This window comes from Notamacropus eugenii, chromosome 5 (genome assembly GCF_028372415.1).
Source record: "Notamacropus eugenii isolate mMacEug1 chromosome 5, mMacEug1.pri_v2, whole genome shotgun sequence".
NCBI classification, from domain to species: domain Eukaryota; kingdom Metazoa; phylum Chordata; class Mammalia; order Diprotodontia; family Macropodidae; genus Notamacropus; species Notamacropus eugenii.
Window position 1 is genome coordinate 211,162,749 of NC_092876.1, and position 23,610 is coordinate 211,186,358.

Sequence of the window (23,610 nt, forward strand, 5' to 3'; positions counted from 1 at the left end):
GAGATATAATGTACATCAAATTGTGAGTGTTCATGTCTATATATAATCCTTGGGTCAAAAGATGCCTAATGGCACTAAGGGCCTGGGGAAATTTCTCAGGGGTTTTTCCCTCACTTTTTTGACTCAGAGTAATATTCAGTCCCCTGATCCACAAAAGAAACTATGCATGGAGCTCTGCAGTATACTGAGATTGACAATATTACTGAAGGAAGCTTTATTCAAAGAAGAAAACAAAACAGTTATACCTGAATAAGCAAATAACCTTAAAGGTGTGTAAGTTACTTTAAACAGTTACTCACAATTTTGAGTATGGGTTCTATGGTAACATTTCCCTCCCTTTCAGTATATATGGAAAGAGATAGAGGCAAGGACAGGGACACCAAAGTGGGGGGGGGAGAGAGAGAGAGAGAGAGAGAGAGAAGAGAGAGAGAGAGAGAGAGAGAGAGAGAGAGGACCGACAGATACAGAGAGACAGTGAGAGATAGAGTGAAGGAAGGATGGAGGAGGAGAAGGGGAGAGACAGAGAGAGAGAGAGAGAGAGAATGTGTGTCATGACATTTCTCATTCTATAGACCTACAAGTGGGTCTACCATTGTCTTCATATTGTGCATCACCCCTGTGAAAAATGAGGATATAATCCTCCAATCCCTCTTTTAACTTACATTATTCTACAGTGTCTTTTCTTCCATGACGCACATATATTAGGTCCATCCACCTAATGAATTTCATAAAATTCAATTTATTTTTCTCAGATACTCAAATGGGAGAGAAAGGGGGAAGGAAATAATGTCTTAGCACTATACAAACCTTACACATATTCATCTCTCTTTCTCTCTCCATGTATACATTTATGCATATATGCCATATATGCATACATATACATGTATATATGTGTGTGTGTGTGTGTGTGTATGCTTATATACACAGAGGTCATATATTAAGCACTTTTCTTACTTTCAAGAAACTAATGATTTAAACCTCTGATTTGTGTATTTATGAACACAATGTTGCTGTGGATAGAGAACCAGCCTTGGAGCAAAGAGGACCTGAGTTCAAATTTGACCTCAGATGCCTACTAGCTGTGTGACCCTGGGCAAGTCACTTAACCCTGTTTGCCTAGTTTCTCATTTGTAAAATGATTTGGAGAAGGAAATGGCAAACCACCTTAGTATCCTTGCTAAGAAAATCCCAAATGGGATCACAAAGAGACAGACATGGCTAAAACAACACAATAACAATGAACACGATGTAATACGAACTAAAGTTTTCTAAAATTCTATTTTAGAATTATTTGGTAAGTCTAAGTGGTCTTTATTCTGATTTAGATCACATATTCCTCTAAAAGAAAGTAATACTGCCTTTGTAATAATCCCCTTTGTATATTGATAAAGTCATTAAAATATTTTTCATAATAATGAACCTTGAAGTCAGGGGTTTCTACACACATGAAAGTGGTGCAGTGAAGAGCCTGAGCTATTGCTTTGGAACTTGGTACACTTCCCATTTATTTTTCATAAAAGAACCACACCCCAAACTTATCCCAATCATGAAGGCTATATCCATTTCAAACATAACTTACAATGAAATTCATGAACTGCACTATCAGCACATGAGACAGCTAACACACTGGATGTAAATCAAATTTAATACTAATCTTAGCTCTTTAATACTGTTGGTACCATAAGATAAGCAATGGAAACCAAAATATCATACCATTTAGTATCACACCACCCTGGAGAAAATGCGTGAAGAGAAAATGAGGTGTGCAAAGAAAAGTGACTGACAGTGTCCTTGAAGAAAATCTGTTGAGGTTGGGGTGGTGGTGATGGGGGGGGAATAAAAAGGTTAACATTTAGAAAGTACAAAACTCAACAGCTCTAGATGATTAAAGCTTTGCCAGAAAACCAGAGAGAAAATAGCAGATGTTGCAAAAACCAATTCTGATGTAATCTCTGTACATGAGAAATGTTTTAGGGAATTGGAGAGGGGAGCATGAATCCTGAAGGCATTGATTGACAGTAGTAGGATTAGTGGTATATATGATCTGTCACAGTGATGAGTTGACAATTATACAATTAATCTTCTGGCCAGAAATGATAAGACTGATCAGCTACATAAAACAAATGGAAGTTACCTCTGGGACTGCTGTAAGTCATCTGTAATTTTCAAAGGCATCATCCAGAGAAAAGCAAAAACAGAAGAAAAAGAAAATGAAGGGAGACAGAGGACACAAAAATAATTTTATCAGAGAATTATTGAGAGTAAGACAGTTGGGTATCATCCAAGAAGCTCTGGCCCTTTGAGGATATGGTTAATCATGAGCTGGTGTCAATCATTTCCATTAGGTTAAGGATTTCCACAGCCATAATACTTGACCTCAAATTTTCTTAATGATATGTTACTGTTCCCTAACAGTTCAGGAATGACCTATGGTGGAGGAAGGCAACATGATTTTTCTAAAGAGAAATAATGGCAAACTTATAAGGGGGAACTGCACAAAGTTTGTGAAAAGGACAAAATAGTGAACATAATTGATTTAGACTTCTGAAAAGGAATTTGAAAAAAAAAGAGAAAAGGTTATTTTTTTTTTAAAAAAGAACCATTAAGGAACTGGATGAAAAAAAAGAATGTGGTAAAAATTTTTTATGCATCTTACTCCTTATGGGATTTGAGAAAAAGTCTCTAGGACTCAGTTTTCTTGTCTATTAAGTGAAAGGTTGGACAAAATGACCTCAAATGTCCTTCTAGCTCTAATTTAATTGTGTTTGAATTAGGGGCAGGGAAGAACAAAAAAGAGAAAGAAAGACTCTTTCATCCATTCTACCAAAGTATGAGTGAACATGGAGCCTAAAAGATTATTTAATTTCTAATTGCTCTCTAGGCGTTATGATTCAACCCTGTTGGGGGGGGGGGCGGAATTTTAGTTCATGGCAATTAAATTCAATTAATTTCAATTCAGTTCAATCCGATCCAATCAATTTCAATTCAATTTAACAAGCATTTATTAAGTGCCTAGTGAGTACAAGGCACTATGCTAGGCATTGGCACTATAAGGAGAAAAACAACATATTCACTGCCTTCTAATGGGCTTACATTATACTGGGAAAATCTAGGACTTTCGGGCATCTTAGAAATACCTGACTTGCTTTGGAAACTTCTGGTTTAGCTATCATGATGGCTCTGAGGCTTCTTAGCTTCAGTTAATAAGAAGATTAAGACAATTGGTATATTTGGGATAATAACCTTAAGCACACAGTCTCTAAGAATTCAACAGTTAATGAAGAATTAGGCACTCTGTATGATTGCAGTGCTATTGCCATCTGTTATTTATTTTTAGTCTATAAATTCCAATCAGGAGAATGAAGGAGAATCTTAACCTAAATGCACCATGAACCACTATAAAAAGCAAAACCCCACAAACAGGTGATACTGGATATGATCAAATAAATGTATCAGGGTGACAATGCCCCTGCCTCCCCACCCATAATAGCTTCATTTAAGAACTGTTAAGAGGGATGCATGTAATCTATCAAAGACACAAACTAATCTCCAAATACTGCCTAATAGAGTATCTACATATTAACTACAAGAGTAGTTATTTAACATTTCCAGGATCTTTGGGATATACGGGGTCTTGGTTTCCTTTTTCCTAAAGGGTTTTCCTTGTAAGAGAAAGCAAAGAATCTTTGAGGGGAAAACAGCTCTGGAAAACTATCACATTTTTTACTTTAGTTCAACCCCTAAAAATGCAATTTTTGTTTTTTCTCCTCCCCCAGAGAACAGTAGTGTCATTTGTAGTCAATAACAAACTGGTTGGGAGGTAAAATGGACTATTTTCTAAGACCCTGATAGCTTTCTTCAAGTCAAGTAATCTTTTATACATTTCAGGCTCCTGCAGGTTAATTCATACCATAGCAGGTTATAGAAACACAGGAACAATGTCAAGAATAACAAAGTTAAGTACGTGCTGTTGCTGTAGCATAGAAATTCAACTAATCCTGGGCCAAGACACTTGGGGCTTGAGTTCAAGGCCTTGCTTGTTCTTTTCCTGTATCTTCACATGAGGGTATAAGATGACCTAAGAGATGATTGGACAGCTTACCCTTAGGTATCAGGGATTTTACCCTTTCTAAGGCTGCTGATTCCTACTCCCTAAGAAATGCAATCTGAGAGAGAAAAGTGATGAAAAACTAAGAGAATAGGCCTGCGGGGAAAGAAACAGTTGATATTTTGTAGAAGAGGCTTCTTTTGAATGGAGATTGGAGAGTACAGGGATTTCAAGATGAAAAGAGAAGATGTAACATATAAGTGGAAAAGGGTAAAGAACACTGGAGAGATACTTCATTAAGGAAGTTGTAAGAAAAGACTTTTGGGTACTTTTAACACAAAAAATAAGGGCCATGGACATTGAGTTTATGTCACAAGAGGATCATTTAAGAGAACTTTAGCATGGAGAAGATAAGATTCAGGAAAGACATGATAGGTGCTATGGTATAGATAGATTAGACTTATTCCATTTGGACTCAAACGACAGAACCAAGAATAGTGGTTAGAAAGTGGAAAGGGTGGCAGAACCAAGATGGCAGATTAGAAGGACAGACCTCCTCTAGCTCTCTCATAGCCTATAAAATACCTGTAAAAATGATGCTAAACAAATTCTAGGCTGACAGTAAAGATCTACTGCACCAGGCTCAGAGTGGAGCACAGCCCAGTCTGGGCCACATGGCACTGACAAGACTGGAGCAGGCTTCAGGGCGCAGAATCACTGGTAGCAGCTGTGGTCCCCTGATTTCTCAACCCACAAATGCCAAACACAGCTTCAAAGGTCAGTAAGAAACTCTTTCACCTGGGTGAGAGGGGAGCATAGTCTGGCCTCAGCCCTGGCTCCAGGGCAGCAACAGCGACTGTGACTGTGGTAGCACCATCCACTTTTGGAGCCCTCAGCCTAAAGACCCTGGGAGAATAGAGCTGCTGATCTGAATCTCAGTCCAGAGTGGTGGTCCTGGGGTGAGAAGGAGCACTGGTATGGTGGAGCTGGTAGTGGCTATGGAGAGGGAACCCTTCTCAGAAAAAAGTGCTTGTGATTACTCACAGACTAGAGTGCAGGCCAGGAGAGGAGTAACTTCTCTCCCTGTGCCACTTTGGAAAACTGAGAACTTACAAGTCCCTAGAGTATACCCTCTACTTGACAAAGGACTCAAAAGTCAAGTAACTGGCTGGGAAAATGCCCCAAAAATGGGAAAAATAAGACTATAGAAGGTTACTTTCTTTGTGAAAAGATATTTTCTTCCATCCTTTCAGATGAAGAAGAGCAAAGCATGCCATTAGAGAAAGACATCAAAGTCAAGGCTTCTACATTCAAAACTTTCAAAAAATATGCAGTGGTCTCAGGCTATGGAAGAGCTCAAAAAGGATTTTGAAAATCAAGTAAGAGAGGTGGGGGAAAAATTGGGAAGAGAAGTGAGAGTGATGCAAGAAAATCATGAAATGTTAGTCAACAGTTTGCTAAAGTTAACCCAAAGAAAAGCTGAAAAAAATAACACTTTTAAAAATAGACTAATCCAAATGGCAAAAGAGGTCCCAAAAGCCAACGAGGAGAAGAATGCTTTAAAAAGCAGACTTGGTCAAATGAAAAAGGAGGTTCAAAAGCTCACTGAAGAAAATAGTTCTTTAAAAATTAAAATCAAGCAGATGGAAGGTAATGATTTTTTTGAGAAACCAAGAAATTATAAAACAAAACCAAAAGAATGAAAAAAGAGAAGACAATGTGAATTATCTCATTGGAAAAACAACTGATCTAGAAAATAGATCTAGAAGAGATAATCTAAAAATTATTTGTCTAAATGAAAACCATGATCAAAAAGAGTCTAGACATCATCTTCCAAGAAATTATCAAGGAAAACTGCCCTGATATTCTAGAACCAGAGGGTAAAATAGAAATGGAAAGAATTCACTGATCACCTCCTGAAAGAGACCCCAAAAGGAAAATTCCTAGGAATATTGTAGCCAAGAATATTGTTAGCCAGAGTTCCCAGGTCAAGGAGAAAATATTATAAGGAACTAGAAAGAAACAATTCAAGTATTGTGGAAATACAATCAGAACAACACAGGATTTAGCAGCTTCTACACTAAGGAATCAAAGTGCTTGCCATATGATATTCCAGAGGTCAAAGGAGATAGGATTAAAATCAAGAATCACCTACCCAGCAAAACTGAGTATAATACTTCAAGGGAAAAAACGGAATTTCAATGAAATAGAGGACTTCCAAGCATTCTTGTTGAGAAGATCAGAGCTGAATAGAAAAACTGACTTTCAAATACAAGAATCAAGAAAACTATGAAAAGGTAAGCAGGAAAGAGAAAACTTAAGGAACTCATTTCAGTTGAACTGTTTACATTCCTACATGGAAGGATGTTATTTTTAACTCATGAGGCCTTTTTGAGTATTAGGGTAGTTAGAGGGAATATATATGTAGGCGGGTATGGGTATGTATGTATATATGTGTAGGTATATATATATATATATATATGTATGTGGGTATGTGTGTGTGTATTTGTAGATGTAGAGAACCTTGAGGGGTTTGAAAGAGCCCCTTATCAAGAGTTCCCCTCCTCCAAGGGAGAGTAGCTGACTTGAGAAGTTAAGTGATATATTGTTCTCAGGTGCACATACTTGAATTCGGGTGTTGAAGTTCCAGGAATCAGGGCCCCTGCTGTACAGGATAACATTGTGATAAAGAGGCCTTGAGGCTTCCTTTTCTACTTATCACAATCTGTTTTGTTTCGTGCCTCAATTACTCTCCTTATGGTTTTTTACTATTTAAGCACCCCGATCCCCTGATTTATTGGCTCAGTATGTCCAAAATAAACTCAGCTTGTTCAGACTGCTGTGTCTCGCCTGTCTTTTCGTCCTCACTCTGTAAGTCCTGTAACTGCCCCGGAACTGCTGGACTGTGCTGGCCGCAGCATGTATATATGTTTGTATGTATATATGTTTGTATGTGTATATGTTTGTATATATATACATATATATGCATGTATACATATATATACATAGACATAGGGCACAGTGTGAGCTGAATGTGAAGGGAGAATACCTAAAAAATATAAAATTTACTATTGAATGGAAAATACTGGGAGGAGGAGAAAGGGAGAGGTGGAATGTGTAGTGAATCATCTCACATGGAAGAGGGAAGAAGGAACTTTTACAGTGGAGGGGAAGAGGGGGGAGATGAAAGGAAATGACTGAGCCTTGCTCTCATGGGATTTGGCTTAAGGAGCAATAACACACACTCAAATGGATATGGAAATCTATTTTACCCTGCAGGAAGGCAGGTGGGAAGGGGATAGGAGAGGGAAGATAATACAAGGGACAGCAATACAAGGATAATACAAGGGATAATACAAGGGGAAGGGGATGATCAGAAGCAATCACAATTGTGGGAGGACAGGTCAGGAGAGAGAATGGAATAGATTGAGGGCAGGATGGGACAGAGAGAAATGTGGTTGATCTTTTACAACATGATGATTATGAAAGTACTTTGCATTGTTACACATAAGAACCTATATTGAATTGCTTGTTTTCTCATTGGGGGTAGGTGGGGAGGGAGGGAGAGAATATGGAACTCAAAGCTTTGGTAATGAATGTTAAAAATTGTTTTAGAATGCAACTGAAAATTAAGATATATGGGCGATGGAGTATAGGAATCTGTTTTGCACTACAGGAAGACAGAGGGGAAGGGGGATGGAAGAAGGGTGGGTGGTGGAAGGGAGGACAGGCTGGAAGAAGGGGTGGATGGGGTGTATGCTGTCCTTGGGTGGAGGGGTGGGGAGAGATGGGGAAAAATTTTGAATTCAAATTCTCATGGAAGAGAATATTGAGAACAGAAAAATAAGTAAATTATATATTAAAAAAGTAGAAAGAGGAAAATTTAGGCTTGTTGTACGAAAAAAATTCTTTATGGTATTCAAAAGGAGAACAGGCATAGCTTGAGAAGTGATTGATTCCTACTTCTTGCAGTTCTTGAAGTGTACACTCAAGGACTGTGTCAAATGTAGATTCCTTTTCAGGTATGGATTAGACCAGATAGCCACTTAGGTCTTCGAACTTTCAAATTCTTTGATTCATTTGAATTATTTCTCCATTTGTGTCTTATAACGGCTAGATAATGAAGAGAAAACTATAAGTCTAGAAACTCTTACCACTGCTAGTGTAGTAATTTTAAGGACAGCCAAAGGAGGAGCAGATTCATTTGCAGCTCAACTAGATAGATGCTTAAACTATGGTTAGGCAATTGTGTACTTGATGCTGTTTGAAGGAACTTTTGCTTTTTGATGAAATTTACAGAAATCACGTGTAAATGGGAAAAAAAAATCTTGCCTCAATCAGAAACCATTGAATGAATTTTCCACATCTAGGTTTTGGCATCCTTAGAGTTTAAAACTTGTGGAGAATATAGGATTTCTTAATGGCTCCACTCTTTATAGCTCACTCTTCCTTTCTCAATCTTCCTCACTAATTTTAAATATGACTTCTCCCTTATCTCCTCAATTTCTTTTTCCTTTAGCCTTTTCCTTGATATAAACTAAGTCATTCAATCATTTAAAAGCACTTAGTAAGTTATTGCACTTAGGTAGATGCAGAATTATTTGAAGAGTAACCCAAGAGAATTCTTTTACCAATCAGACACTGATTCCATTCAACAAAAATTTATTCAGCACCTACTGTGTGGCAGGCAAGGTCCTTGGTGACAGGCATGCAAAGTGAATACAAAGTAAAAAGTGAAGTAATACCTTTTCCTTCAAGTCTAAGTTAAACCTTGAGCTTTCGCAGGCTTTTCCCAACCACCCTAAATACTAGCGTCTGAGGAGTGCTTCAGTAAGTGGTGAGAAGAAAGATCCGGGGCAGGTGGGAAAGCCAGAGAGCAATCTGTTTATTCAGCTGAGAGTCAGGGTATTTAAGGGCTGTAACCACAGTCACGTGCAGGCTGAGCTCATCTCATTACTTCACCATCCCATGACTCATCCAAGACCTTGTACCCAAAGCCTCTTGCTCCTGAAGCTAGTTCCTGAGTTCCCAGGCCCAATTTCAACTTTCTGCAAGAACATCAGTATCTGCAGGAACATCAAGTTCCAGGGTCATGGAGAGCTTTTGCCAGGGTTTGTGTAAGCACAGGTCTCATGGGAACAGGCTTTGCCTCAGCTATGGCCTTGATCACGGGACTCACACTCCCCTTAGCCCTCTACATTAGTGCCCATTGTCTTTTATTTAACTCCTATTTATCCTGCCTGGATATCTGGAGAAGAAAATGACAAACCACTCCAGTATCTTTTCCAAGAAAAGTTGGAGAGTTGGACATGACTGAACAACTGAACAACAGATCCTCGTTGCATCCTGTTTGCATGTTGTCTCTCCCATTAGACTGTGAATTTCTTAATATCAGGAACAGTTTATTCACCTTTCTTTGTATCCTCAATGTTTAGTATAGTGTCTGGAACATAAAAGTGCTTCATAAATTCTAGTTGTCTAACTGACTGCTCACAAGGAGCTTATATTATACTGAGACAACCAACACATCCACAAGTAAATGTCAAGTATATGTGAGAGGGTATTTTAAGAGGGAGTGTAGGGCACTAGTAAGTGAAGCCATCAACATACACTGCACAAAGGAAGTGAAAATTTAACTGACTTTGACTACTTTATTTTACTTTTTCTTCCCAATTAATTTCACCACCTAAAAAAGAAAAGAGAAGTCTTGAAAGAGCAAAGAAAAAGAAGGGAAGGGAACATAAGAAGTGAGAAGTGAAAGGAGGGCAAACTGTCCATATTCTCTCTTATAAGTTCTATGCTTATGGGTTCTTGAGGAGAGAGGAGAGTATAAATGACAACACTTTTTTTCTGTTGTCTTTTTGTCTAGTTTAACTGTAACTTCTAGACCGATTGAATCTTCGTGGTTTACTTCTGGATAGTACTGTAGTCTTGTGAAGTATCATATTCACTAAATGCCATGTCCAGGAGGAATATACCTAATTCTCTTTTGATAAATGAAGGATACTTGGTGAGTAGGAGATGTCAGAGATGTGCAGGACAGAAAGGCTTCCAGGTGGTGATGATAGCTTCCTTTTTTCATTTATTTATTCATTCACTAATATTTATTGAATAAATCCTATGGCCAAGACTCTCTGGGGGATGCAAAGATGCATAGAACACTGTCCCTGTCTTTGGAAGTCACTGTCATTTTCTGAACGTTGCATTTATTCCAAAGTAGGATTATCATGTTGTATAAAGTCGTAGATTTCTTCAGTTCCTTCTTCCTTTTTCTTGTATTCACAAATGAACAGAAAGAGCACAGTCCCCAGGCTTCCAGTGCTGTCCTTTATTACTCGGGCAAAAATACATGACTAAGGCATCCTTAGAGTGTTTATGATAAGTGAAAAATCTGGAGTTTGAAAGAGTTTTGTATCTTAACTTTGAATGTCATTTTAAGAACTACAGAATGACTGATTTCTTCACACGAAAAGAAAGGTAGGGCAGTTCCCCTGTCCATTAATATTCATTAGTTAACACTTGCTGAATGTCCATGCAGGTCGTTCACTGTAAATGTTGGGCTGTCTGGGAAGGTACCATAGATTCATTAAAAGTCTTCAAGGTATCTAACACTTCAAAGTAGATTTCTTCCACAATACCTGGCACATAGTAAGCACTAGATAAATGTCAGTTATTATTATTATTGTTATACTTATCATACAGTCCATTTTTATAACTTAGTCAAGAGAATATTTGTGGTTACTGAGCCACTAATTGCCTTCAGTTTTAAATGGCATGGTTAATAGTTTGTATTGGTGATTATCTACCTGGTAAACATCGACTTCCCAAGTCTGGCACATGGTGATTTTATGGATTTTTTATTTATGCATTTAAATAATTTTTCTGTATGTGATATTGAATTTTGAACCCTTAAGTTTGAGAAATCCCTGCCACCACTTTAAAATGAGTCTGTAAGGATTGTTTATACCTTTTAAAGAATGACTTCTGATAGTAATGCAATGGAGTTAATCTTCACTGCCTTTCAAACTAGATATATCAGTTAAATAGCTGACTATAACAATAACAAACCTGTCTAGAAGGTTAGCAAATTTTTACTAAGTGCTATGAGACCCCAAGTGTGGAAATTATTATAAGCATTTACTGTTATGTATTTTTATTTAACAAGATTGGAACATTTATTTTTGTTGCATAGCAGCAACACAAATATGTATATTATATATGAATATCTATCTATCTATATATATGTGAAGATAGATGATGTATTAATAGATAATCAATAAATAGATCTTTTAAAACTTAAAGTACTTTTGAACTCTTTTGAGAAAGTGAAATAACCATTGTTATATTTTTGTCCAATTATGAAAATGCAAAACAAGAAAAAGGCTGGAGTCCAGAAATACTGAAGTAAATTCTTAAGTCATCTTCTTCTTCAATCCTTGTGTCCACTAGCCCTAATCATCAATGAAAATAGATATTTTTGCTTTCATGTGAACTACATTCTTCAATCTGCATTCTTGGAACTCCAGTAGTCCTTTGATGCAGTTCAAGGGATTCAGTTGGGAGATAGGGTAGTGATGGATTTGAGTCAGGGCTGGGATTTTGTAAGGCCCTAACTAGAAATTCTATCTTCTGAGGAACATTCAGTTGTGGGTGTGAGCCCAAGTTAAACGTCACTGTGCCTGTGGATTTGGTGACCCATTTGCCAAAAGTTCTTTATCAGTCCTCAAGTCATAACGGATGTTTGAGATACCTCCTGCTCCAAAACCCTGGAAAGAGGTAGAGGGCCTAATGTACTAAATGAATGCTACATTACTGAGGAAAAGTGTATGCATATTGTCCCACTACTTGTACCTGTCCTAGGATTTCTAATGACACTGATTTATTTTTAAGGTTTCTGAAGCACTTTCCTCACAACAGGCATTTAGTGGAAATTTTATTTTCGCAGTTTTACAGGTGATGAAACTGTAGCTCCGAGACATTATATGATTTGTCCAGGATTATAACATTAATGGTTGTCTGAGTCAGGATATGAATCCAGGTTTTCTGTCTCCAAGTTCAATACCTTACCCCATGTTTCATCTTGAAAGGTGTGAAAAGTTTGGACAACTTAAGAATCAGGAGAATGATATGGTTGCTGAAAAACAAAGATGTAGGTACAGCTCATTACGTCCTAGTAAATATTAGGGGAAACTTCTTTTTAAACTTATAAATTTTAAAACTTTAGGTTTTAAGGATTTTTTTTCGCTTGGAAGTTCCCTATGTGAAAGAAATCACCCATCTAGTCCCTTTCCCTATCTATATATCTCCATAGGTACATTTTGGGTGAAGTGAGCCAGCCTGAATACTTAGCTACCATGTATAATTTTGTTTCTGCAATAAAATGTATGCTAAATTCCAAACACTGAACATTTAGAACCCATGCCATTCTTAAACTGGAGATTGCCTGTGAAAGGAAACCGCTATTTCCCCTTTTTCCACTCTTCCAGTTTCCCAGTAATTTCATGTTTTTCATTGATTGCTTTTCTACGTAAGCTCAAAGGAGTTCATTTGGTATCCTGTTTAGAAACACACATACACTGCTGACCTTGGGGTCTTTCTCTTAGGGAGCTTGATCTTTAGTGTAAGCAGGTTGCACAGAATTTAATGGTCAATAAAATCAGTCATATATTAGTTCTATGACTTGACTTGACTTAACTTGACTCCATATGTGACTTAGGGCAACTCCCAAGCAGTAGAAAAGGATCCAGTAAGAAAGGGCCAGTTTTCAAATCCTGAATCTTCTGCTTCCTAGTTGTACGACCTCAGGCAAGTGATTTAACCTCTCTGAGATTCAGTTTCATCATCTTTTTTAAATGAGTTCATTCAGCATTTTCAGCCCTAAATTTATGATCCCATGATCTCTCACTGGTCCTTAATTTCTATTTCTTTGAAACGAGTAGCTGAAATATAATCTCCCTTGCAATTGTGGTGATTTAAAGTATTTTCTACTGTAGTAGTGGGCATTTAAATGATTTTTAAAAGGTTTTACTGCAAGAATTCTGTGAATGAATTAAAATAATATTTATTAATTACCATGTGCCAAGCATTGTACTAAGGACTAGTGCTATAAATAGACAATCAAGACAGTCCATTCTCTTTAGGAGTTCACATTTGATTGGGGAAAGGAACACAAATAGAAGAAATCAGGGCAGGGTGGTCTTTATGGTATAATGTCAGGGTATTTTCTATTTATGTTTCTTTGAAAATGAGGGATCCTTCCTCTGCAAAATGTCTGAGTATGTCTGCATTTGGAAAATGACTTTTCATTTTAATAGCTCGTTTTCTATGAAACTAGATAGGGGCATGAATATGCTCCTGTATAAATGAAGACAGAAACCAAATAACTGGCTTAAACTGTTCGATATAAGCAATGACTTCCTGAAAGATCTGTAATGCAGAATTCACAGTTTTCCCTAGAGACTTCTAAGAGCAGGAGAAGATCAGCCTGTGTTGAATGAATTAAGTGAAGCTTGCCAAGAGGCTGGGGAATGGACTAAATAACCTCTGAAAGTCTGTTGCGGCTCAGTGATGAGATGATCTTAGCTGACTCTTGTTTTGGAGATATCATTTTCAATCTCAAAATCCTTTAATAACCTCATTGACTTCAGTATGAGAATTGAATTAGTTGCATTTATTACAAAGCCTATTTTCCTTATGACTTCTGCCTAAATCTTCTGCTTTATATTCTTCTAGTTTGTCATTAGATGCTTTACCTTTAGACTCATGAACCTCTCTGTCTGTATCAGCATAGCAAAATAAGATTGAACTGTAAAATCTTTCTGGTTCATTGTTTCATATATACCTGTTCAGCAACAACCAGTCACACTCCCAATGCACCCTCTGATTTGCTTTGAACTGAGGTGGTCAGGTTGCCTGAGCACCAGAAACACAGAATCTCAGAATTTTCAAGTTGAAAGGGACTTTAGAATTCATCGGATCCAACCAATAACAAAAAAGGAAGCCTCTCTTTAACATAGCTGCATGGTGATCATCTAATCATTGTTGTAATATCCCCATCCTTTGTACAGGACAAACATCTCAAACCTGATGGACCACAGACCAGTACACCTACTTACGGAAAAGAACAGTGTAGCAGCAACCACACTGGCATGTCCCGGATCGCAGCTAGCAGAGGTTTGTAGATCTGCTTTACTAGAAAAGATAGCTGTTTAAGGGGTCAACAATCTTTTAAAATTATATTCAATATAGAGAAAAATGTAAATAGAGAAGTCAAGACCCACAAAAAGGGCTCTACTGCCTGAATCAAAGCAATATTGCTATACATGTTACATACATCCCTGGATCCAGTGAACAGTCGGGTGGGTCTGAACATATAGCCACTCAGAGTATTGACCAAGGAATCACAAGATCCTTCAAATAAGTGAGCCCCCAAAGTAAAATACCAACCTCCCAGCATATATAACAAAGACTTGGCTCCTGATTGGCTCAGAGTCCACAGACATGAAATCGATATAACTCAACATAGCTGTGAACTATCAGGGTTCAAAGCAGATTGAGCCTTCAGATGCTCAAAATTTAGCCTGAGCCTGGGAAGCTGAACTCCAAAAAGAAAACAAAAAAAAAAAATCCCATTTTGCCTGCTGTTACAAACTGAAGAAAAAACACTGTAGTTATGGGATCATGGACTGAGAATTGAAGAGGAGTATAGACACGATCTAGCCCAACCTCCTTTTTTTTCCCATAGATGAAGAAACTGTGGCTCAGTGAGGTGCATTGGATTGCCAAGGTCATTTGCCTTTTGAGTATGAACCAGGATTTTGAACCCAGGTCCCTAATTCTAGTACTTATTCTACTATATCATGGAGTCATAGGTTTTGGCTTTGAATACTGGCTTTGAATGAGTCATTTAATATTTTTTCACTTTACTTTCCTCATCTGTAAAATGAGGATTGTACTAGGTGACCTCCAACTCTAAATCAATAATATTATATTATTATCTGCCATAACATCATGGTGTCTGAAATTCACAATTTTCAGTTCTCTTCTGAACTCCTTACATCCATCAGTTAACAAGAATATCAGGGGAGTATAATGCTATTTATTTTTCAAATATATTGCTCATTGCCCTAAACAATGTGTTATGTATTTTGCTAATATGTGAGTTAAGAAGTCCTAGCTTAAATTCATTTCTACAAAGATTTTTATGCATCTACTTACGCAAAACCATTTTGAGTATTCATTCTTTATATAATTTACCAATATAACAATTTCAACTAAGACTTATTACTCATGGCTGAATAAGTCATGATATAAAATCACATCTATTCATATATGAATAATTTTTGTTGGCCTCACTTTCCTCATCTATAAAATGAGTTAGACTAAATGACCTCTAAGATCCCTTGCAGGTTGAAATTTATGTGATCTTCGGAAAATCATATAAGAAGTATATATTCTGCTAACAGAACAGATATTAGTTAACAACTGCTTGAAGCAGATAGATGGAGTCATGGATAGAGTACTGGGCCTGGAGTCAGTACATTCAAATCTGGCCTCAGATACTTAATAGCTTTATGGCCCTGGAGAAATCACTTAATTTCTGTTTGCTTCAATTTCCTCACATGTAAACTAGTGATAATAATATCGTCAACTTTTCAGGATTATTGTCCACCGGTAAATATTTCTTAAGTGCCTTCTATGTGGTAGACAGTGGTTAGCATAAACACTGGGAATAAAAAAAAGTGGCAGAAGACCATCCCTTAAGGATCTTACAATTTATTATGAGAGGCAATATCTAAATAAGTATGTATGAACATCACACCCTAGAGTGGTCTTGTGAGATGTATGGAGCATTCAAGGAGGACTAGTACCTCTGCTGTGAGGGCTTACAGAGCCCCTTTCAAAGCTGCTTATTCACCTTCAAGGTCTTCCTGACACATAGCTCTCACCTATGGCCCCAAGAAGTTGTAGCATGCACTGTTGTCATGTCCTGGTAAGCCATCTTGACAGGCTAAACCAAGCTGAAGGTGACCAATAGACCTCAAACCTGTTCATGACTTTGTGGTGGTGGGGAGTGTCTCCCTCAAGCATGTGAAGACTTTCTCTGGTAGAATAGTCACATAAGAACAATTTGTTCCAATGGCCATGAAGGTAACTTAATTGGGTCTGTGAACCAAGACATCAGACATTAAAGACACCAAGGTCATCCATTGCATCCTAGGCTATCTCCAGTGATCTTGACTTTTGTCTTGCCACTGGAGTTTGATGGCTCTGGAGGAAAGAGTAAGGCTGATAACTTTATGCAACTCTGCCTCATTTAAATCCAATTTGCATAGTCAAGCTATCACCCATGATGTCACTGGTCCCCGGCTAAATGAAAGACAAATAATGCTTACAAACAAGCTATGCATAGGGTAAATAGAAAGTAACTAAGAAAAGGAAGGTACAGTAATTTAGAAAGATTAGAAAAGGTTTCCTTTATAAGATAAGATTTTAATTAGGACCTGAAGGAGGCCAGAGAATCCAGTAGATGGAGACGAGTAGGGAGAGCATTCCAGGCATGTGATATAACAAGAGAAAATTCCCAAGTCTGAGACACGGAATGTCTTGTTCATGGAACAGCTAGGAGATCACTGTTACTTTATCGTAGAGTTCCTGATGAGGAATATGGTGTAATAAGACTGGAAATGTGTGGGGGTGACTGACTAGCTGGCTGGGTGAGAGCAGTTGATGGAGGACTTCGAATGCCAAACAGAGGATATTATAATTGGTCCTGGAGGCAATGGGGAGCAACTGGAATATATTGAGTGTGGGGCAATATGGTCAGATCAGCACTTTAAGAAACTCACTTTAGTGACTGAATGGAAAATGGATTCAGGTGGGAAGAGATTTGACCAGGAAGACCTAATGCAATATGCCTTATGTAAGGTGATGAGAGCTTGCACTAGAGTTGTGACAGTATCAGAGAGAAGGGGGAATATTTGAGAGATGTTATAAAAGTAAAATTGACAATCGTTGGCAACAGCTTGGATATGGAAAGTGGGAAACAGTAAGGAATCCATCATGACTCCTAGGGTAAGCCTGAGGAGTTGGGAGGATAGTGTTGTCCTCTATAGTAATAGAGAAGGTAGGATTCGGGAGGGGGAGCATATAGGAAGAAATATACTGAGTTCTGTTTTGGGCACACTGAGTTTAAGATGTCTACTGGAATCCATGTCTAAAAAGCAATTAGAGAAGGGAGATTGGAGGTCAGCAGAGAGTTTGGGAAAGGATAGATTTAAGAATCTTTGGTAACTGAATCCATAGGAGCTAAGATCACCAAATGAAATAATGTAGAGTGAGAAAAAGATCCAGGACAGAACCCTGAGAACCACCTATGGTTAGAGGGCATGATTTGTTGGAGGATCCAGTAAATTAGAGTGAGGAGTAATTAGACATGTAGAAGGAGAACCTGAAACTGAAAACCTAGAGAAAAAGGAGTATAAAAGGAGGAGACAGTGATCAACAGTTTCAGAAACTACAGAGAGGTCAAGAGAATGAGATTGAGAAAAGGTCACTGAATTTGGCAACTAAGAGATCATTGATAACCTTGGAGGGAGCAGTTTCAGTGGAATGATTCTTTCCCAGCACAGAACTCTGTGGAACACCTACAGTTAGATAGTGTGATTTTAATGAGGATCTGGTAAAAGAGACTGAAAAGGAGTGGTCCGATAAGTAAGGATCAAATAAATTGTTGTAAGGATCAAATAACATTATATTTGTTTAGTGCTTATCACAGTGCCTGGCACATAGTAGGTACATGATAAATTCTTTTCCTCTTCCTTCTTTCCTAAGAGTCTTCTGAATTTTATTTTTCAGAGTGCATGATGTATGTTCACTTCTGTTTTAGAGTATATCTTTTGGTATTTGAAAAGTTCTCTTCCACATTCACCTAGTTACGGATATTGCTTCTTGTGTACTCACGTGTAAAGCAAAGGCCAAGTAGACACTAAATGTATCTATTGAAACCATTTTCTAGCAATTCAACACATTTGGGGGCCAGGTAGATTGCTAAAGAATTTGAAAATGATATGAATTCCTAGTGGTCCAATTGGTTCTTGTTTCATTTTGTCCAATGTCTTTATAACCAAACTGAACAGCAGTGACAATGTGCAAATAAATCGAGTTTATCTTTGTTCAGCTTGAGAAAATTGCAACTGACATCAAGTGAAAAAGGATTATGTGTGGGTGTTGACAGAGGGAAAAGAAGAAACAGTGAGAGCTGGCAAAGGAATAAAAATGGATTCTTTGCCCCTCTCCTTGAGGAATAAGAACATAACATGTTTCTTACTAATTAGAGTTTTTGGCATTCCCTACAATGATAGTTCTTTATTATGTAGTATTTAATGTAGCTTATACTCATCATGGTATATGTTCTCAGTTTGTGAAAGTCAATATTGTGCCAACATTTCTGTAAAAATAAGCTTAGTTTCAGGAATGTGAGGAATAGTACTGAGTGCAAATTCACAAATGCAACAAACTTAAGACTCCTGGTCTAGACATGCCTTTTACCATTCTCACATGAGAAGATGAAATGAAGATTTGAGGGGAATGAAATACTTTTTTTCAGTGGTTCTTCCTAGTTTGAGAAATAGAAAGTGTTGAAAGAGATGGAGAGTCAAAGAAAAAGACTGAGCCAATACAGTATAGATGAATAAATGAAACAGTGAAATAACCACAAAGTTTAGAAAACATGGAGTCACAAATCTCTGAGTCAGAAGAGATCTCAGAGTTCCCATCTAGTTCAATGTCAGCTAAAACGAGAATCCCCTCAATAACCAATAACAAAACTTATCTAACTTTTGCTCAAGGACTTCTAGTGATGAGGAGCTCACTATTTCCCAGAAAGCTTGTTCAGCTTTTGGGCTAGCTCTAATTGTTAGGAATTTTATCCAGGCGTAGATGTAAGTTCTATGTAGAGTTATGAATTCTATCCTTTAAGACCAAGTCGATTACTTCTTACAAATGATATTTCTTTAAATATTTAAAGATAGCTCTCTTGCTCAGCCCAAATCTCCAAAGCCTTTCCTTCTCCAAGCTAAAGATTCCAGTTTATCCTCTTGCTCATCACCCTCTCTGGACCTTCCAACTTACCAATGCCATTCCTAAAATATGTTTCTTAGAAGTTAGTCTAGTCTCCAAATTGGATCTGACCAGGAGACTTTAGAGTGGAACTATCAATTCCCCCTTTACAAACATGAAAATCAAATCTTTTTAGTCCTTTCACAGCTAAGAAAAATGAGTCTTGGGGATTTACATGGACTTGTTGAAGTTTATCTGTGGAGTTAGTGGCCATCTTGAAGCTTGAGCACAAGCTTTCTAATCCAATTTCCAGTCATTTTTACACCATATTATGCTGTCATAGACTAATCTGCCTGAGTTCAAATCTGTCCTCAGACATGTGTTAACTATTTGACCTTGGGAAAATCACTCAAGAGTGTTTGTCTTAGTTTTCTCATCTGTGAAATGGGCTGGAGAAGAATATGGCAAATCACTCCATTATCTTTGCCAAGAAAACCCAAAATGGGATCACAAAGACTTGTATGTGACTGAGCAACAACAATGTACTGCCTTATGTGAATCTGGTGGCAGAGAAAGGTAGGGGACAAATAAAGATGATCTTATCTAGTGTCATTTTACCCAGAGACACTACTACATAAAAACCTGTCCAAGATGCTCCCTGAAGAGTCTAAGTCAGAAGTATCTGCCTTTTTAAAATATAGTGTGACAAGCTTTTCCTCAGACCAAGATTAAATGCTTTTTCTAGAATAGGATGATAGCTTAGAACTAGCAGGACCTCAGAAGCCATCCGGGCTAACTTCCTTATTTGACAAAGAAAAAAAAACAAATTGAGGCACAGAGAGGTTAAGTGACATGCTCAGAGTCACTCTGGTAGCAAGTATCAATTACAATATTGAAATTCAAATCTTCTGACTCAAAGGCCAGTACTTTTTTGTCTTCTCTAAACGTTTTATCAAGTGACTTGAGATTGGGTTGAGGATTAAAGATCTTCTCCCCATGAAATCTAGGAAATGGTTGCATAGGAGAATATTTAAATTCAGTGTCAGGGAATATTTTCCAGGGATCTGTTACTTTCCCTTTCTTTGTATTGTGCTTTTATTCTATTAAATTCAGTTTAGTTTCACTTGCCAAAGAAAATAGTGATGGCCATTACCGGGAGGGTTTGAAATCAGCTTGTTTGAACGACATATTGGTAGACCATTATTCAGTCTGAAAACCTTCAAACTGAGAGGTATCAGAACAGCTGGATTTCTAGTCACCCATCTAAATATGCAAATCACCAGTGCAGCTATATTCTGTCTGGTGCATACCACATTGTTACCATCCAGTAATTATTAAGCAAGCAATCAGTGCCATGAATCAATTTGACTTACTTCTTTTTTTAATGGAGGATATTGTAAGTAGGTTGTTTCTTGAATCAAGTCAAAGGAAACCAAGTCTGTACTTTCGGGAAGTGAGATATAATTTCATTTTATGTAGTAAGCATTCAGTTTTCAGTAATAAAGAGGTCATGGATTTAGTGTCTGTGGCTGAGATAGAAAAAATGGACTTGCATCAAAATACATGAGTCATCATAGTGCCCCTGTAAAGAGAATGTGACCTCAACATTTCTTTATATAAAGAGAAAATTCTGTACTTTGTGTGATGTGATCGAGTCTTTGTAACCCCAGTTCTAGTTTAAGCTAATTTTAATATTTTAAAAAGGAAAAGCTTGAAGCAAAATTATATAGCACCATGTAGAACTGACTAACTTCTTTATTAAAGGGCTCCAAATTCAGATCTTAAAATAGTTCCTATGCAGCCTGAAGATGTTTATTTCAACTTTTATCCCCACCTTCATGCATGAATGAATAGATGGATAATACCTTTGAAATACAAAGAACCCTTTAAATTTCACATATTCTGTTTGAGAGATATTTTTCTCTTCCTGCTAACACTCTCTCCCCCCTTCTTTTTCTAGAGTCTGGATTATTGATAAAAGAAAAAAAAAAACTTGACTATTTACTCCAGGAAACTGTCAACATCACTTGAGAGTCAGGTAGTTATTTCCAGTCAGAGAATCACAGACACTCAAAGCTGAAAAGGCCTCAGAAAGTTTTTTTTTTTTTGAAAGAATGGTAAAAATAAGAATTCCCTCTACCTAGAGTTACAAATATAAGCCATCTTGGCAGATAGGCTAAATATAATAAGTGATGGGAAGACAACTGACCATTCTAGAACTGGTATTACTTCTCCAAAAAAACTGGTTCAGTACTTCTCTTCCATCCTGACTCTTGGTGGGAAGATAATAGGAGTTGGAGATAGAGACCATGAGTTAAAATTTTATCTTTGCCACTTATTACTTGTGTGACCTTGGATGGGAAATTTAATCCCTCTGAGCCTCAACTTCCTCATCTTTAAAATATAAAGTGTAGATTAGATGAACTCTAAGATGGTTTCTAGTTCTAAGTCTAAAATAGTATTTATATGTTGCTTTAAGGTTTGTAAAATGCTTTACAAAATATTTTCTCATTTGATCCCCACCATAACCCTAGGAGCTAGGTGCTCTCATTATCACCATTTTACACTTGAGGAAACTGAGGTAAACAGGGATTAAGTGACTTGACCAAGGTTACACAGATAGTGTCTAAGGTCATGTTTGAACTCACCTCCTTCTGACTCCAGGTCCACCACTCTATTCACTACAACATGTAACTTCTCTATTCTCTGATTTCATGATCTTTTCTCCATGATTTTTCTCTCAATGATACTTTTGGATTCACAACATAATTCCTTGCAGTACAAACAGCTGATTTCTCTTCAGAGTGTACAGTTTTTTCTCCCCTATTTCTCAGTTCCTGATGCTTAGTGATCCCATTTCCTTTTCTCTGCTGTAACATTCTTTTACTCTGTAATCTGTCGATGCAGGTCAGAATTCCCCATGAGCCCCATTATATTCCTTTTTTTCCTCTTCCTGACTTCACATATAAGCCTTTCTCTCCCTTACTGCCAATTTTATTGTAAAAGAAACCTTTGCTCTCCCTGATAACCAGGAAAGTTGAAAGGAATTCCTCAAACTTCTTTTTGCTTTTTTTTTTAGGAGACAGGCAAGCTTGTACTTTGAGCACCGAGAAAACTCACTTGGCCAGCTCATAAATACAGTTGCATACTCTATGCAATTCACTGCAACATTTTGCCTTCTTGTCCTTACTGGAACAGTTTTAAGTAAGCATTAGCAAAGAGACAGCACCTGGACAAACAGTATGCCCAAAGTACAGAGTCATTTCCCATATGCCCTATTTCCTTCCTACTGTGATTCTATATTCCTTACCATCTTTATTCCCAACACTTTCCTGAGATTAATGTCTTCTCAGACCCAGTGGTTTTAGGCTGCAAGGTTAATTGATGATAACATTACCTGTCTCTTTAGGGTGATGGAAACAGCTTAAAAGAAGATGAGATGGTTAATGTAGACACATATAAATTAAATTAAAAAATATTTGTGATTCTTCTATCTATTGTACCCAGATTGGTTCTTAGGACAACTTTCTTGGTCTATTACCCTCCATCATCTCTTTTTTTCATACCTAAGATGTGCAGCCTTTGGTCATTTTCAGTATCAACATTCTTAGATGCCATTGAAACTATTCTGACTTCCTGAACACACGGCAAGAGTTCAAATATGTCAGTTTCAATGAGTGCATATTTATTCCTGAATAGGCCTAAAGGAAAATGTAGACTGTGCCCACATTAGTGTATTTCTACTGAGCTTTTAAAAGTGTTATCTTAATTAAGATGAACATTTTGAATTTTTTTTTATTACTCTTTATTTTTAATGCCTCCACTGTTTAGGTAACTTGTCATTTTAGCTCCCCAAGAATATGTGATTACTTCTTCATATTCACTATTCTAATCCTTAAAAATATGATACATGAATTAATAAAGTGCATCTCTTCCTTATAGAATTTCAGAAAAAAAGAACCTTAGATCTTGTCTTCTCTAGACCTCTAATTTTATAAAAGGAAAGATAAGGCCCGCATAATTGCACTGACTTGACCAAGATCTTAAAATGAGTTAACAGCATAGAACTTAGGTCTCAGAATCATGGTTTCTCAGAGTTGAAAGGGACCTCAGATGTCTCTAGTTGAAACCACAGCTGCACAGGCATTGCCTCCCCAATATTCCTGTCAAGTATTTACTTAGCCTTTGTGCAAGGCACAAAGTGAGGGATTAAGTGAAGAATTACACATGATATCTGAAAGGAAAGCATACAACTTTTGTATAGCTTTAATTATGTAAATTTTTCAATATATTGAACTGAAATCTGCCTCTCTGAAACATCTACCTATTTCTGCTAGCTTTGCCATCTAGGACCCAAACAGAATAAATCTAAGTTATCTTTCATGTGGCAGCCTTTAAGTCTTTCTAGATAAATATGATGCCCTTCCTAAATCTCTTTTTCAGATTAAACTTCCCCATTTCCTTCTAGAAATCACTAATTGGCATGACCTTTCATAGCTTTG

The 23,610-nt window shown here is 37.3% G+C and overlaps 1 long non-coding RNA gene across 3 annotated transcripts in view; it reads left to right on the forward strand.

Moving 5' to 3' along the window:
• Positions 1 to 460: 460 nt before the first annotated feature.
• The window catches only part of LOC140505729 (uncharacterized), a 147,637-nt gene continuing 124,487 nt past the window's right edge, over positions 461 to 23,610 (forward strand). Inside the window, exons 1-2 of one of the 3 annotated variants that reach the window (XR_011967636.1) lie at positions 461 to 6,345; positions 14,116 to 14,221. This is a non-coding gene — a long non-coding RNA (uncharacterized lncRNA). Of the gene's footprint in view, positions 6,346 to 11,307; positions 14,222 to 23,610 lie in introns of those variants that run through there. The other 2 variants (XR_011967635.1, XR_011967637.1) reach the window with 2 other exon arrangements.